The sequence below is a fragment of the Pseudophryne corroboree genome, chromosome 2 (assembly GCF_028390025.1).
Source record: "Pseudophryne corroboree isolate aPseCor3 chromosome 2, aPseCor3.hap2, whole genome shotgun sequence".
Classification (NCBI taxonomy): Eukaryota; Metazoa; Chordata; class Amphibia; order Anura; family Myobatrachidae; genus Pseudophryne; species Pseudophryne corroboree.
In genome coordinates, this window is record NC_086445.1 from 783972944 (window position 1) to 783989862 (window position 16919).

The window sequence follows — 16919 nt, forward strand, 5'->3', positions numbered from 1 at the left end:
TAATAATAGGTATATATTTGGACAGCTGTGTGAAACACGCCTACAGTATCTAGATAAAGTTGACGTTTACTAGCGTTATCCCATTAGCGAAATGTACACTTCATTGAGGACAGAGTTTTGATTCATGGAATGAAGAATGGATTAAAATTGCATTAGAACTATATTCTAGACTCTCAGCAATAATAATGCCAAGAAAGACTCAAGTTACAAATTGCCAAATGTATGACTCAGTGAAACTGTAAAACTGTTAAATATCTTGCCTGGTCTCTGCCCAAATGTGCAGTTTCCTGTTATGAATTATGTAATGGCTGGAGAATGATCTGTATTCCCAGAGTCTTACCGCAACAACTTTAAGATAAACCACCAGCCAATTTCACTAAATAGATTTGGGTTTTAGTATAAACTTTTTGTGATTATTAGTGTTTCGTGAGTTTTACAGCTCTTTAGGTTGGAAACATTGCAACACAGGAGAAACATAAGTACATACAATCATTTGTGGTGTAAATAATGGATTCTGGATTCCATAAGTAAATGCAAAAAAAACCCTTTATCTTTTTAGCATCTGGAATATTGCTACGGAATATGTAACATAATGACATCTGTAAACTGGAAAAAAAAACAGAACTGAAATTATACATGATAATAAAATGAATAAATTCACATCTACTGTATGTACCATAAGCAGATTTGTTGGGGGTTTCCACCTAAATAGTTTATCTATTAAAATGTCTTACTGCTTTAGGATCCATGTTGCAATTCTATGTTTAAACCATTTGATAGACTTTTAAGGCTTTTTTAAAAATATAAGTGTGTTTGCGTATGCGGTTGTGTGTATTATTATAAGCTATTTTTGCACTTGTGTGGTCTGTGCCCATAAAATCAGCCTGCTTATGTGACCTGCAACTTTTGTGGGATTGAAGATCCAGATGTAAATATGCATGCTGGAATGAGCATAAACACCATTTGTCAGCCCAGTCTGCCAACATATTAGCACTACAGTACCTCTACATTAGACTAACAAAGTCTGCATTTTTCCTAATTTAGTCATGAGAGTGAGTAGACATTGACATAGGTAGTTATTATTTGACAGTTTTGTATGATTCTACTGTATAAGTGTATATATACAGTATTTACTACATGGTTATTTGTATACAAATAAAAACACATACAGTAGTTAAATAAGTGAAACAGTTAAAAAGGCATCCCATTGAAAGTGTGGCATGGCTCCTAGTTACTGTCATCCACTTATAAATTGTAAACAACCAAGACTTTTTGCAGGGAGTAAACAAAAACTAAGCATTTTCAATTGATGAAACTCATTTTGACATTTCATCTACTGTATCTCCTCAAAATGGAAACTCATTCTTATATTTAGGTGCAATTTGACCTATTCATGCATCCAGTCAGAAGCTTTCACTTTTGTCAGTACTTAGTTTTACCTTGCTTCTATCAATAATTGCACCATGATTTGTCACTACTGAGAAAACCTTATCTTTATTGAATATACTGTGAGTGATGTCTCACAAATAAATTGCAACAGCTTCTGCAGACCGGGATACAGATTCATCACATGATCATCTTTTCCATAAACTGATACAGTACTTCAGTAACCCAAGGCCAGATTATTCGAACAGTGACTATAACTGACCAATCGACATACTTCCCACATTTTTGGAGGCAGGAAATGGGACTTTGTGCACCATGTTTGGGGCATGGCCATGAGTCATGACCACATAGTTCATCATGCGAGGGGCATGTCCAGATCTTTCCAAGCTGATGGGCTGCTCCCAGACTCTCTTTACAGTGTTGAGATGGTGCACCCATTCATTACTGCTCTGATGTGCTGCAGTAAGTAGTTTCACCCTGCCCCCAGGGAAACCATCAGAAATTGTGGGGCCCGGGACTGACAAAATAGGCAGGGCCCCTCCCCCCCCCAAAAAAATGGTGGGTGGATCTGTTGATAATATGGGTGGAGCTACATCAGGGGTGGGGCATCAATCATAGCATAGACCAACATTTTAAATAACCAAAATGCAGCCGCTTTTTCTCCATGGCTGGTTGCCAGACCGTGATCTGCTGCCGGGATCCCCCTGGATCCTTGCCCAGGATTCCAGTCCCGGCAGCCCTGCCTTTCTCCAGGGACTGATTGGGAAGTTATGAAGTGCAGTGGACTGGTTGGGGAGGAAAGTGGTGAACACTGGACTGGCAAGGTGGGAGATATTGGGATGGGTGGTTCAGAGAACTAGCATAGGGCACTGGGCTGGATGGATGGGTGGGTGGCATTGCAAATGGGGGGACTAGATGGGAAGAGGGGCAGTGATATAGGGGTGGGAGTGAGAGAGAAACACTAGGGTGGAGAAAGGAGCAGCAGCAAGCTGGTTTGGAAAGGAAGGGGGACTATACGGGACTAGAGAAGGAACAGATACTGAGCTGGGAGCACTGACCTACTGTTAAACTTCTACCTGGCCCCGCACACTCTCTGCAGCACTGCGCGCACACAGCATCCTCCTGAGCGGCATGTCAGCAATGGCTGCTGCTGCTGGAATCTGGAGCGTCTGGAGAGGGTGGTAGCAAGCGATCATGGAGAAGGGGAGTGGCGGACTAGCGGTGGGTGTTTACCCCTGGCGGCGGCCTCAGTCAGTTTCACCGGCAACGGCTGCCGGGATGAGAAGGGCTGTTTAGTATGTTAGCAGCTGCGGACAGTCCCCTCAGCGGCGGCCGCCACGAATAGCGATGGCGGGATGTTTGAGCAGCCCGGGCCCTCCACTCAGGGCCGTCTTTTCGTATGGGCTCTTGCCCAAGGGCCCCAGGAGTATAATGGCCCTATGCTTATAGCTGAGGGTCCCCTCTTTCCAGGGGTACCAGAGATTTAAAATCGGCCCTGGGGAACCAGAGATAATCGACTTGAAAGCAATGGTCCCCATCCAAGCCTGTTAATTGCTCTTCCCAGACATATATCTCGGGTTTTGCCTGACTTAGAGTTTTTCTGAGGGTATATTCCAAAAGCTGGGACTCTCCCCTTTTGGTGGACACTGGCAGCTTGTCTCTACCATGCCCAGAACAAGAGATATCAGCCTTCCAGCAGCTGGTCCCTGCTCCAGCTCCACAAGCCTAATATGCAGGTTTATATTTTCATTGGTGAATTGCTCTGGCTCCTGAGCTCTGATTCCGAAGTCCCCAGTACCTCCAGAAAGGTGAGACTCTCTAGTGTTTTATCCAATTCAAAGCTAAGAAATATATTTTCAGAAACTGGAGATATCTGCAGTCAAGCAAGCTGCCCTCCCACCAGAAAATGTGGAATATTAAGCCCACTCCACTATACACCTTCCCCTATGTATTAAACACCACCTACCACCCTGGAAATCATGTACCGGGGCCCCTTCATTCAGCCCAATGTACCTTTCTACAGTTTAGCCCCATCTGTGCAGTAAAGATGTAATTAGCAGAAATTACTGCTCCAGGTCCTACATGTGAGCGGAAGATAGAACACCCCCTACCGCCGCTGATAGCACCCCAAATCCCTACCTCTGGAGGATGGATAGGGGGCCCAGTGCATTGCTGTGCCCAGGGGCCTACACTGCTGTTAAGATGGGCCTGCCTCCACTCTCTGTCAGAATGGCCTGGCCCAGGACAAGTGTACACAGGGCACCCCCTTGATGCGGCCCTGCCTGCCCCTATTGCTAATCCTACCCCTATACCACCCCTTTTGCAACCTAACCCTCTCACAGCCTAGCCCTAACCTCCCCCTCACCTAACCTAACCCTAACCTCACCTTCTGCAACCTAACCCTAACCTCCTCCACCCAAGTAGCCTAATCCTATCCCTCCCATTGGTGCCTAACCCCAACCCTTGTACTAACCTTTGGAGTCCTGCTGATGATCAACTAACTGTTGGGATCCCGACTGCTGGGATTTTGACCACATCCTGTGGAGAGGAATGACATCCCAATCTATCCCCCATGGAAACCTGCGGCCTGCAGGTGGGATGACAGGAGAGTTCCAGAAAAAGGGACAGTTCCACCAAAATAAAGATGGTTGGGAGTTATTCATTTTAACTTCACCCTCTATGTCAAAGTGGGCTATGAATCAACCCAACTCACATTATATAATTTTAAGTTTACACATTTTACACAAGTTAAGGCAAAAACTTATTTTGTTGACTAGAGCTAGCATTCATAGTTAAATAGTTTTCAAATTCAGGATAGTCGATATTTGTGTTAGCTATTGTACTGAGGTTTTGTTCCTGTACCCCTATAGCGGACTTCATCCCCCAAACACTCTGTGGCTGTTTCTTTTTTCTCTTAATTTAAGCCTGAAATTAGAACACAACTGCACGTTTACATTGACGTATAAGAAAACACCATAGCACATTATAGGACAAATATAATATAGTATAGGCTCCCCAAAAACAAGTAAGATCCGAAGATGTCACAGACCCAAACCAACGGTAGTTAACTGCTTCAGTACTAAGGAGAAGTGGGACACATTCTCATCATATGAATCAAAAGTGCTGAGAACAAAGGAACACGGTAGGTGGACACATAAGGTATAGTGTCTGCTGGGGAAGAGACAGGGCTTGACGACATCAACACGGTAATACACAAGTCCCATCTTTCAAACTATACACCCCATTAGTAGTTATCAGTGTAATCACTGGACAATAATACCTTACACTATATAAATTATTTTTAAATCCATGTAAATAGGAGTATTTTCCGGGTGGTCTTCTGTATGCCGAATGTCGGGATCCCGGCGCACAGTATACCGGCGCCGGAATCCCGACACCCGGCATACCGACAACTATTCTCCCTCGTGGGGGTCCACGACCCCTCTGGAGGGAGAATAAAATAGTGTGGCGCGCATAGCGCGCCACCGTGCCCGCAGCGTGGCGAAGGCAGCGTGGCGAGCTCAGCGTGGCGAGCGCAGCGAGCCCACAAGGGACTCCTTTGCGCTCGCCACGCTGTCGGTATGCCGGCGGTCGGGCTCCCGGCGCCGGTATGCTGGGCGCCGGGAGCCCGAGCGCCGTCATACCGTACGACACCCGTATTTTCCCCATCCTAGCTTCAATGATCTTAGGGGCACCCTCATTTAATGCATATGGTTGTCTACTTTTCAAAGTAATATGCCTTGTTGGGCTAGCCTTATTATTTATACACATTTGAGTTTCATTCAAACTAGTCTTTAATATGAAAATCTGTGTGTAGAATGCTGCTTTTTGCTGTTTTGGAAAGGTGGATTAATGCTGAAGCAAGAACCACAAAGTAAACACACATTTGTACTTATTTCACTTAAAAATAAGCACTTTAAATTATAAAAAATACTTTTTTGCCCATTACTAAAATTCAACCTCTTTTAAAATAACAGACAAGGTACACTTTGTGTGGCTTTAGCATAAAACTTTCTGATATTTATGATGGAATGTGACCAGCCTGAAAAATGCCAAAACAGGCTCAGCACTGGAGTCTGAAAAGCGTCAGCGGTGAAGATGCTAAGTATTATTTATTAATTAATTAATAACAGTTTTATTATTTAGTGCAGCATATTCCATTGCCGTTTACAATTGAAACAACCGACACAGAACAAAACTGGATAGTAACAAACAGACATAGAGCTAGGAAGGCCCTGCTTGCAAGCTTACGATCTACAGGGAAATAGGCATTGATACACAAGGATAGGTGCTATCTATTGAATAATGGTCTAGCCAAATTGCAATGTTTCTTGGTGGATTGTATGATATAGTCACAAAACAATGTTGACCAGAGGTCAGGAACATGTAAAATTGAAGAAAAAGAAAATACTGTATTTGAGAGTGTGAGTACTTTGCAGTGGGGATGTAATTGTATAGCAAATTTTATGAATGTTATGTGTGTGGGTCCGGAATTTGATAAGCTTGCCCGAAGAGGTGAGTTTTCAGGGAACGCTTGAAGGTTTGGAGACTAGAAGAGAGTCTTATTGCGTGTGGGAAGGCATTCCACAGAGTAGGTGCTGCCCAAAGTAAGTCCTGCAATCGTAAATGGGAGCAAGTAATGTGTGTGGTTGAGAGAGGCAGATTTTGTGCAGAGTAAGTTGGGATATATATTGAGATTAGCGAAGAGATGTATGTCGGTGTAGTTTGGTTAATAGCCTTATACAGTATGTAAGTAAAGTATTTTATAATGAATACGGTAGAAAACAGGCAGCCAGTGGATGGACTGACAGAGCAGATCAGCAGATGATGAACATATAGCTAGAAAGATCTGCCTTGCAGCTGCATGCAAAATGGACTGTAGTGGTGAGAGTCTTTTTTTGTAAGACTAGTAAGAAGACTATTGCAATAATCAATGCAGGAGATGATGAGTGCATGGATTAGAGTTTTTGCAGTGTCTTAAATAAGACAAGGTCATATTTTGGATATGTTTTTAGATGTATATAACATCATTTATAGATAGATTGAATGTGAGGAGCAAAGGATACTTCATAGTCAAGGATGACATCTAGACAGTGAGCTTGTGGGGTAGGGTTGATTGTCAAGTTATCAACAGCGATATCGGGGAAAATGTTTTAGGGTATGAGAATCAGAAAGTGAGAGATTTTGGTCAAATTCTTCTGTTTTTTAAAGTGCCAATAATTTAAATGGCAACATCAACCTGGTTTTGCCATGTAAATTATTGCCACTTTAAAAAGCAGGAGAATTTGATCAAAATCTCTCACTTTCTGATTCTCACACCCTATTACATTTCCCCCATCAGGTTGGTAACTACTATTGGGGGGTGGAAATATAATTCATTCTGTTTTGGAAATATAAAGTTTGAGGTGGCAAGAAGACATACAAGATGAAACGACAGAAAGCCATTCAGTAATGCAGACCTATACTGATGGTGACAAATCTGATGTGGATAGGTATATTTAAGTATTATCTGCATACAGATGATACTGACATCCAAAAGTGCTGATTAGCTTGCCAAAATATGGGGTATAGATTGAGAAAAGCAGAGGTATAAGACTGCGCCTTGTGGTACTCTAACTAATATAGGTAGTTAAGAGGAGGTGGAATCAGAAAAACGAACACTGAAAGAACGATTACACAGGTAGGATGAGAACCAAGAAAGGGCTGTGTCCTGAAGACCTAGGGATTGTAGTGTGTGTATGAGAAGAGAGTGTCAAAAGCAGCAGAGAGATCTAGAAGAATACGAAGTGAGTAATGGCCTTTAGATTTAGCAGTGACCAGATTGTTCACTACTTTAGTCAGTGCTGTCTATGTGGAGTGTTGGGAAGGAAAGCCTGACTGAATGGGGCTCAATAAGTTGTGCGACCTAAGAAAGTGTATCAGGTGAGTGTAGACAATTGTCTGAAGTAGCTTGGATGGGAATGGGAGCGGAGAGGTGGGACGGTTGTTAGAGAGAGTTAGGGTCAGAATTGTGTTTCAGAATGGGAGTAATCACTATGTGCTTGAACAGTAATGGAAAGATTCCAGTAAAGAGAGAGATTACAGATCATAGTTAAGGTTGGGATAAGCACAGGTGACAGAGATTTACTTATTTGTGAGGGTATAGGATCAATATTAGAGGTAGTAGTAGGAGGATGAGAAGAGTGTTGATCTTCATTTGTGGAATCAAGTGAAGAGAAGGTGCCAGATGGTTCTGGTAGGAAATTAAGAAGGTCACTGGAAGAGCATACCATTTCATTTTGGATACTATCAATCTTGTCCTTGAAGTAGGAAGCAAGTTCTTGTGCACTAATAGTAGCTAGAGGGTTGGGTGAGGGAGTGATTTAAAACTAAAGAATGGGATCAATAGCAGATGACCTAGGAATGGTAAAGCACTATTATATTTTAATTGATTTAAATAATGTATTTAGTTCATGTTTTACCAATGTTTTAAACTGTTTCAAATATATTGGAATCTATTTATTTGCAATATGAATGTAATCATAAATGTGTATATATGCCTTTCCTGCATTATAAAGCACTGTAGGAAGGTATAATATTATTTGTAGCTGAAAAACAGATTTGGTCGCATACAGAGAAAAATACAGATACGTCTTGTACCAAAGAAAATAATCATTAATTGAAACAAGAAATGGTTTCACAAGACATGGTTACGCTGGGACTAGAGGGGTGTTGTGTATTTATTTCCTGGAAGTTAACCAGAGAGATAATCCTGAAAACAAAAGAGCTGTGTTGCTGACTACTTGTAATGCCAAGCTCTCTTACAGTGTATATATTCACTAGTTCCTCAAATATACCAAATACTTATGAAAAACTGATAGTGGTGCCAAAAGTTTATTTCTCACAATCTTTGTAAGGAGAAATTTCAGCTTCAATGACATTGTCAATAAGCAGTTTATACTATTTCTGCTACAATTATGCTCAATGGACTTTTACAGTTTCAAGTTAATGCTACAGTACCTTACCCAGTTTTCTTAGTGGTGTGGTTTGGGTATAAGTGGGGAACTTTTAAAGCGTAATTTTGCTTAAGGAACGTGCAAAATCCCATGGCAAAAATGCATAATGAGACAAATTTTTAAATAGTTTAGAAAATGTTGCTCATTTGTAATTAACATAAATATATAGTATACACACTGCAATGTCAGTAAAACACATATGCATTTGTGGTGGGTACATACTGTATTAACCAAAGTATATTCCTACATGGATTCCTCTTTGACAATACCCACCTATTATGGCACTTTGAGGGTTTATAAGATAAATACTTTATTCTCATTGTACAAACAAATGAAATGATAAAACAGGTCAACCACATATACAATACAGTTTGGAACAGCATCTTGAGTAAAAGTCCCAGCCAGGTTCATTTTAGCAATAACAGATGGAAAAAAACCTGTTACTATACCGGGAAGTTCTAGATTTGATACAGCGAAAACACCTTTTTTGCAAGCATAAAAGAGAAAACACACTGTGATCCGGATGCTGATAATCTTTTAAGATGTTACATGAGAAGAAAAAGAAGACTGTTGTTTGGGTGCACTTTTTAGTCAGAAAAAAACTGATAGAGAAGTGGATAAAAGAGTACATTTTATTAGGTGTGTTTTAAAATGAATAGGTACAGTATATCCAACAAATACAAACAATACTAAAGACAAACAATATTTAAGTTTAAAATTAAAAAATTAAAGACTTTAGTCCATAGCACGTGACTGTTGCCTGGGACCAGATTTGTAGGTCAATTGTGGGTAAACCCACGAGTGTGACTCTAAATAGCTGTTTAGATAATAACTACCTTGTATAAATTATAGCTTGTTACAGTTACTGTAAATTATCTGCAGATTGTCCCAATACGTAAACAACATATTGCAAAGCCATAAAAATTGTTACCCAAAACGTATTTGATCGAAGCACTGGTTAGTAAATCTGAGATGGAGGAAAAGCAAGTGGTGAATCTGCTGTCAATGTTAGGCACAGAGTATACTCGTCCTTCTATGTTCTACTAAACTTGGCATTCCTATAAGGTCTCCCATCCAAGTACTGACCAAGCCCAGCTTCTTTTATGATGCTATTTCTTTTGCGTAAACTGCTTTAAATATAAGATTTTCTACAGGGAGCTACTCACTACCAATAATACTTTCAGCCAGTTTAACCACCTGTTTTAACAGCCTACAGTCCGAATTGGTACTATTCCCATACCAAACCGCAATACAGTAAGTTAACACACTTTTAATTGTGCAATTGTAGAAATTCAGAACATTTTTCTTAGATACATTCACTGCCTTCAGCCTCTTAAAAAAATTCAGTCGCTGCTGGGCCTTCTAAGCCATGGCCAAATAAGAACCAGTGAAAACAGATAGATGTACTGTATTAAGCAGTGAAAATAGTGGAGAAGTGGACCATTGGAGTAGTTGCTTATAGCAACCAATAAACTTCTACCTATTATTGTATGTAATGCACTTGATAAATGTTTCTTCACTGCTAATTGGTTGCTATGTACAACTTCTCCAATGGTCCACTTCTCCACTCTTTAAAATCTTTGATTCATCAACCCCAACCTCAAGTGACTACAAAAGGGGAAGATTTTGTGGAACAATTGTAGGGGCAGTGTATAAGGAGCAGTTGCAGCCGGGACACATTCCTGGGGCTGCAATATTGAAAGTGTCAACTGCTGGGGACTGGGAATTTCTCTCCTGTTGCCCCAGTACCACAGGGCAGCTGGGCTACAAGGCTGCATGCTGGGGGACAGTAGAAGCCAGCACCCTGTACCCACAACACTGCGGCTGAATGATCAGGGTTAACCCCTGGTGCCCTGTGGTGAGAATAGATTTGCCCACTGGGGTAATAGGACAGCCGGCTTCCAGTGCAGTGATTGAGTTGACCCCAATGGGGCACTGTGTGGCACTGGGAAAGAACCCAGCAGTCCCAGACTACAGGGCTAAGGGAGCCCAGCGATGAGCGCTGGGCACAGTGTATAAAAAATGAAAATAATCATATAAGTATGTTTAACTATAGGTCCCAAGCTGCAGTGCTGCTGTGGTTAAAGCCTAGCGTAGGGCTCCAGGCACAAAGTATATGTATAGTGTATTTAAGAATGTAGTTTTAAAGAAAAATACACTTACATCTATTCCTGGTGGTCTAGGGGTAATCAGAGCTCTCTATGGGCTGCTGGGTCGTTCCTTTTGAACGAGGATCTCGTGAGCTCCATTCTATATGCATCTGAAATCCAGGATTATATACCGTTAAACGCTATAAACCCGAACTGCACCCTGTGAGTTTTAAAAGGAAAGTCTTTTAAGAATACAGTATTTTATTTGGGATTCATTCACGGCTTATGAACTATTTGGATTATATGGAACATTTTGGTATAAGCTCATACCTATCTTTATATATACTCTTTATGGGGTATATGCAATTGCGGTCGAATTCCCGAAAATGTCGAAAAGCGGGACATTTTCGCCCAAAAAAAAAATTCGACAATGCAATTCAGTACTTTTCGTCAAAAAAACAGACTTTCAAAATTCGACTTTTGAAAGTCCGTTTTTTGCTCTGCGCCTGGTGCTGGTGCAAAAAATACGGGGGACAAAAAGAGTAGGGGTCCCCCATAGTTTTTACACCAGCATCGGGCTCCACTAGCTGGGTAGATAATGCCACAGCCGGGGGTCACTTTTATACAGCGCCCTGCGGCCATGGCATTAAATAGCAAGCCTCCCCCGCAAGCTGGTACTTGGAGAACCACAAGTACCAGCATGCGGGAGAAAAACGGGCCCACTGGTACCTGTAGTTCTACTGGAAAAAAATACCCAAATAAAAACAGGACACGCACACCGTGAGAGTAAAACTTTATTTCACACATGTCGACACACACATACTTACCTATGTTCACACGCCGACCTCTGTCCACTTGTCCAAGTAGAATCCACGGTGAACCTGTAAATAAAATTATACTTACCTGATCCAGTGTCCTGTTGTCTTTTATTATAATCCACGTACTTGGCAAAAAAAAAAAAACGAACACCCGGACCAGGCGGACTGAAAGGGGTCCCATGTTTACACATGGGACCCCTTTCCCCGAATGCAGAGACCCCCGTGACTCCTGTCACAGAAAGGTCTCTTCAGCCAATCAGGAAGCGCCACTTCGTGGCACTCTCCTGATTGGCTGTATGCGCGTCTGAGCTGGCAGACAGCGCATCGCACAGCTCCCTCCATTAGTTTCAATGGTGGGAACTTTGCGGTCAGCGGTGGGGTTACCCGCGGTCAGCGGCTGACCGCGGGTGACCTCACCGCTGACCGCAAAGTTCCCACCATTGAAAGTAATGGAGGGAGCTGTGCAATGCGCGTCTGAGCTTAGACGCGCAGAGCCAATCAGGCGAGTGCCACGAAGTGGCGCTTCCTGATTGGCTGAAGAGACCTTTCTGTGACAGGAGAAACGGGGGTCTCTGCATTCGAGGAAAGGGGTCCTATGTGTAAACATGGGGCCCCTTTCAGTCTGCCTGGTCCGGGTGTTCGTTTTTTTTTTTTGCCAAGTACGTGGATTATATTCTGGACACTGGATCAGGTGAGTATAATTTTATTCACAGGTACCCTGGATTGTCGGAGACATTGGAGACGTGCCATTCGGCGGGTCAACATAGGTAAGTATGTGTGTGTCGACATGTGTGAAATAAAGTTTAACTCTCACGGTGTGCGTGTCCTGTTTTTATTTGGGTATTTTTTTCCAGTAGAACTACAGGTACCAGCGGGCCCATTTTTCTCCTGCATGCTGGTACTTGTGGTTCTCCAAGTACCAGCTTGCGGGGGAGGCTTGCTGGGACTTGTAGTACTACTGGAAAAAACAATATTCTTTCATTTTTTCAAAAGGCTATCAGCCCCCCATCCGCAGCCTTTGGATGGAAGGGACAGCCTCGGGCTTCACCCCTGGCCCTTGGGTGGCTGGAGGGGGGGGACCCCTTGATTGAAGGGGTCCCCACTCCTCCAAGGTACCCCGGTCATGGGTGACTAGTTGCGTATTTAATGCCACGGCCGCAGGGCGCTGTATAAAAGTGACCCCCGACTGTGGCAATATCTACCCAGCTAGTGGAGCCCGATGCTGGTGTAAAAAATACGGGGGACCCCTACTCTAGTTGTCCCCCGTATTTTTTGCACCAGCACCAGGCGCAGAGCCCGATGCTGGTTTTAAAAATACGGGGGATCCCCTGTCAGTTTTTTCCCCAGATTTTTGGAACCAGGACCGACTCGAAGAGCCCGAGGCTGGTTATGCTTTGGAGGGGGAACCCCACGCAATTTTTTTTCGGGTTTTTTATCGTTTTTTAAAAATCTAATCAAAATCCATCAAATCGGCCATTTTTCGACAGCGGGACTGTCGAATCCGTTTTTTATTGAATATGTTGAATTCCGGCACCCACTTGCTGGAATTCGACGGTCGAATTGTGTCGAATTAAAAAACGGGCGAAAAATTGCCGCGATTCGCCGGCAATTGCATATACCCCTATATGTGGATAGAGTGTTGGAAATACACAGTTGAGAGATCCATTTGAAAAGGATAACAGCAGCGCTGTGGTTCCTTCTCTGTGACTTTGCCATTTGAGTTTGTAGCTATTACAGATTGAGCTGATCTATTATACACAGAGGGTAACAGCTGCAGCTTGGGAGCGCTCATTAAGGAGGACTACATTTCTAGTATTTCATCCTTGAATTCTGGCAAAGCGAATGAAGGGCTCCTTGCACAAGACGGAAATCATTCTCCACTGAACTTTAGTCAGGTGCATTCCCCCTCCTTTGCCTATATCGTAGGTGGATGTATAGGCTTGAATGGCCTTTTGCTGCTCCTCCATCCTCTGAAGCATATAGAGTGTTGAATTCTACCTCGTGACCACCTCTTCCTTCAGGTGATGGCAGGGCAGGTTCAGGAGCGTTTGCTGGTGCTCCAGCCTTCGGCACGTGGTGGCTGAATGTCGAAAGTGGCCCGCAATTTTTCGGGCCACCTGATAGCATCAGCTGCATGCCCCTGTCATTTTTCAAACAATTCTGCACCACCAAATTAATTGTATGTGCAAAACATGGGATGTGCTAGAATTTGCCCAGATGTCATGCACGCACAATATTGGTGACATTGTCCGATATCACAAATCCCCAGGAGAGTCCAATTGGGGTAAGCCATTGTGCGATGATGTCCATCAGTTTCCGTAAGAGGTTGTCAGCACTGTACCTCTTACGGAAAGCAGTGATACAAAGCATAGGCTGCCTAGGAACGAGTTTGCGTTTGCAAGATGCTGATACTGGTGCCGCTGCTGTTGTTGTTGCTGTGGGAGGCAATACATCTACCCAGTGGGCTGTCACAGTCATATAGTCCTTAGTCTGCCCTGTTCCACTTGTCCACATGTCTGTGGTTAAGTGGACAGTGGGTACAACTACATTTTTTAGGACACTGAGGACACTTTTTCTGATGTCTCTGTACATTCTCGGTATTGCATACCTAGTGAAGTGGAACATAGATGGGATTTGGTACCAGGGACACACTACCTCAAACAATTCTCTACGTCCCACTGAACTAATGGCGGATACTGGATGCATGTCTAACACCAACATAGATGTCAAGGCCTCAGTTATCCACTTTGCAGAGGGATGACTGCTGTCATATTTCATCTTTCTCACAAAGGACTGTTGGACAGTCAATTGCTTACTTGAAGTAGTACAAGTGGTCTTCTGACTTCCCCTCTGGGATGACGATCGACTCCCAGCAGCATGAACTGCAGTGACAGCAACAGCAGCAGTAGGCGTACCACTCAAGGATCCTCCGGAAGAATGCCGGTTAGGAGAGTACTCCTCAGTCTTGCCAGTGACAAGGCCTGCAGGACTACTGACGTTCCTGACTGAGGAGGAAGTTGACGTTGAGGGAGTTGGTGGTGTGGCTCGCAGGAGCTTGGATACAAGAGGAAGAAGGGATTTAGGTGTCAGTGGACTGCTTACGCTCTTACCCAGAGTTTCACAACTTGACACTGACTTCTGATGAATGCGCTGCAGGTGACATATAAGGGAGGATGTTCCTAGGTGGTTAATGTCCTTACCCCTACTTATTACAGATTGATAGAGGCAACACACGGCTTGACACCTGTTGTCCGGATTTGTGGAGAAATAATTCCACGCCGAAGAGGTGGCTTTTTTTGTTTTTGCCCAGGCATCACAATGGGCTTCATCATCCCACGGACAACAGGTGTCTCCCCCGGTGCCTGATTTAAACAACCTATACCACCATCAGAATCCTCCTCGTCAACTTCCTCCTCATTGCCAGCAACACTCATATCCTCATCCTGGTGTACTTCAACAGTGACATCATCAATTTAAATATCAGAAACTGGACTGTGGGTGCTCCTTCCATCACTTGAAGAGGGCAAGCAAATGGTGGAAGGAGCCACCTCCTCCCATCCAGTGCTGGGAAGTTCAGGCATCGCAACTGCCGACACACTTGGACTCTCCTTGGGGATTTGTGATACCATCTTAGAACATACAGTTCTTTGCTGTGCTTTTGCCAGCTTAACTCTTTTAATTTTTCTAGCGGGAGTATGAGGGCTTCCATTATCATGTGAAGCTGAATCACTAGCCATGAGCATAGGCCAGGGCCTCAGCCATTCCTTGCCACTCCGTGTCGTAAATGGCATATTGGCAAGTTTACGTTTCTCCTCAGATGGTTTAAATTTATTTTTTTGGTTCTTTTTACTGAACTTTGGCTTTTTGGATTTGCCATGCCCTCTACTATCACATTGGGCATCGGCCTTGGCAGACGACATTGATGGCATTTCATCATCTATGTCATGACTAGTGGCAGCAGCTTCAGCACTAGGAGGAAGTGGTTCTTGATCTTTACCTATTTTATCCTCCAAATCTTTGTTCTCCATTATTTTTCTGGAGTTATGTAACAATATGAAGCACAGGAATGACTGGAATGACTGATGGCCAGGACACTATCACTGGTCTGATGCAGCACAACACAGCAACACTGTAAGGGACTTGTTGTTGTTGTTGTTGTTGTTGTTGTTGTTATTATTATTATATGGCAGAAGTGGATATATAGTAGCAGCGTATACCACTGTGACTGCCTCATCACTGGAATGACTGATGGACTGGACACTACCAATGGTCTGATGCAGCACAACACAACACTGTAAGGGACTTGTGGTTGTTGTGTTATGATTCCTGTACTCCAGACCGGAGGAGATCTTATGGCAGAGGTCTGAGTACAGGGAAAATAAGCTGGTTGTGGGAGCAGGAGAGCCTAGTGACCCCTGGCACCCTAACTCCGTTGTCTCGCCCGTGTTATCAGAAATCCCCTGCGAGACTATGGTTGCTTGAGCCCATGGCAGCCGCGTTCGAAGGGCGGATTATGTCTGCCCAACCCCGATGCCCCCGCAGGTCTTAGAGGGAGACAAGGGGAAGTCCGAGACAGGGTGATAACAAGGGGCCCTCTGACTAAGCAACCAGGCCAGGGGTTACAAGCTAACTAACTTAAACCAAAGGTATGTGCGGACTAGCCGCCAGGGAAAAGGACAACCAAAGATCCCCTGATCCGTTACTCCTATCCAGCACCGCTGGATACCAGAGTGGATCTGTGGGAGCGGAATCCTCCGCAAAAGCTCCAGAACACAAGTAAACTAAATAATAAACAGTAAGCGGACAAGCCGCAACACACGGCTGAGCCGCGACTCACGAACACCACAAGATGTTAAAGGTGCTCGGTCAGACTCCAGGAACAGATGACAAACTTCCGAGTACAGGATCTCTGAGGACAGGAACAACCGGATTGAGCAGGACTGGAAACTCTCTGTAGCAGACACAGGCAAACAGGAAGCTATCACCGGCGTCTGTAAGGAGTCCTGAGGGTGCCTTTATTCAGGAACCCTCCAATGAAAATCCAGACAGGGTAATCAACTGAAATGCCGTGCAGCTTGCATGCTGCACGGCCAGCACACCATGAGGTAATCAGGACAGACCCAGCGACGGGGAATGCGGCTGAACGTGGCGTCCCCGTTGCTAAGGTCAGAGCGGCTCCGTGCGCCCGGCGTCTAGCGTTGCCAGGGAGCCGGCGGCTGTACGCGCACGGCGTCCCTGGTTGCTAGGCGCCGGGCCGCACCGACGAGCGGACCCCGGCGCCTAACAGTACCCCCCCCTTGAGGAGGGGTCAAGGAACCCCTAAAGCCGGGTTTCTGAGGAAATTCTCGAAAAAATGCCCTTTTGAGCCTCGGGCATGAAGATCCTCATCCAGGACCCAAGACCTTTCCTCTGGCCCATAACCTCTCCAATGTACCAAAAAATAAAGCCGACCCCGCGACAACTTGGAATCGAGAACCTTCTCCACCAAGAACTCCTGCTGACCCTGTACATTTATTGGTGATCTCCCCTGAGATATTTTACGAGGAAATCTACTGGACGAAACATATGGTTTCAGTAATGAGCAATGGAAGGTATTTCCGATCCGTAAAGTTTTTGGTAAACGTAACCGG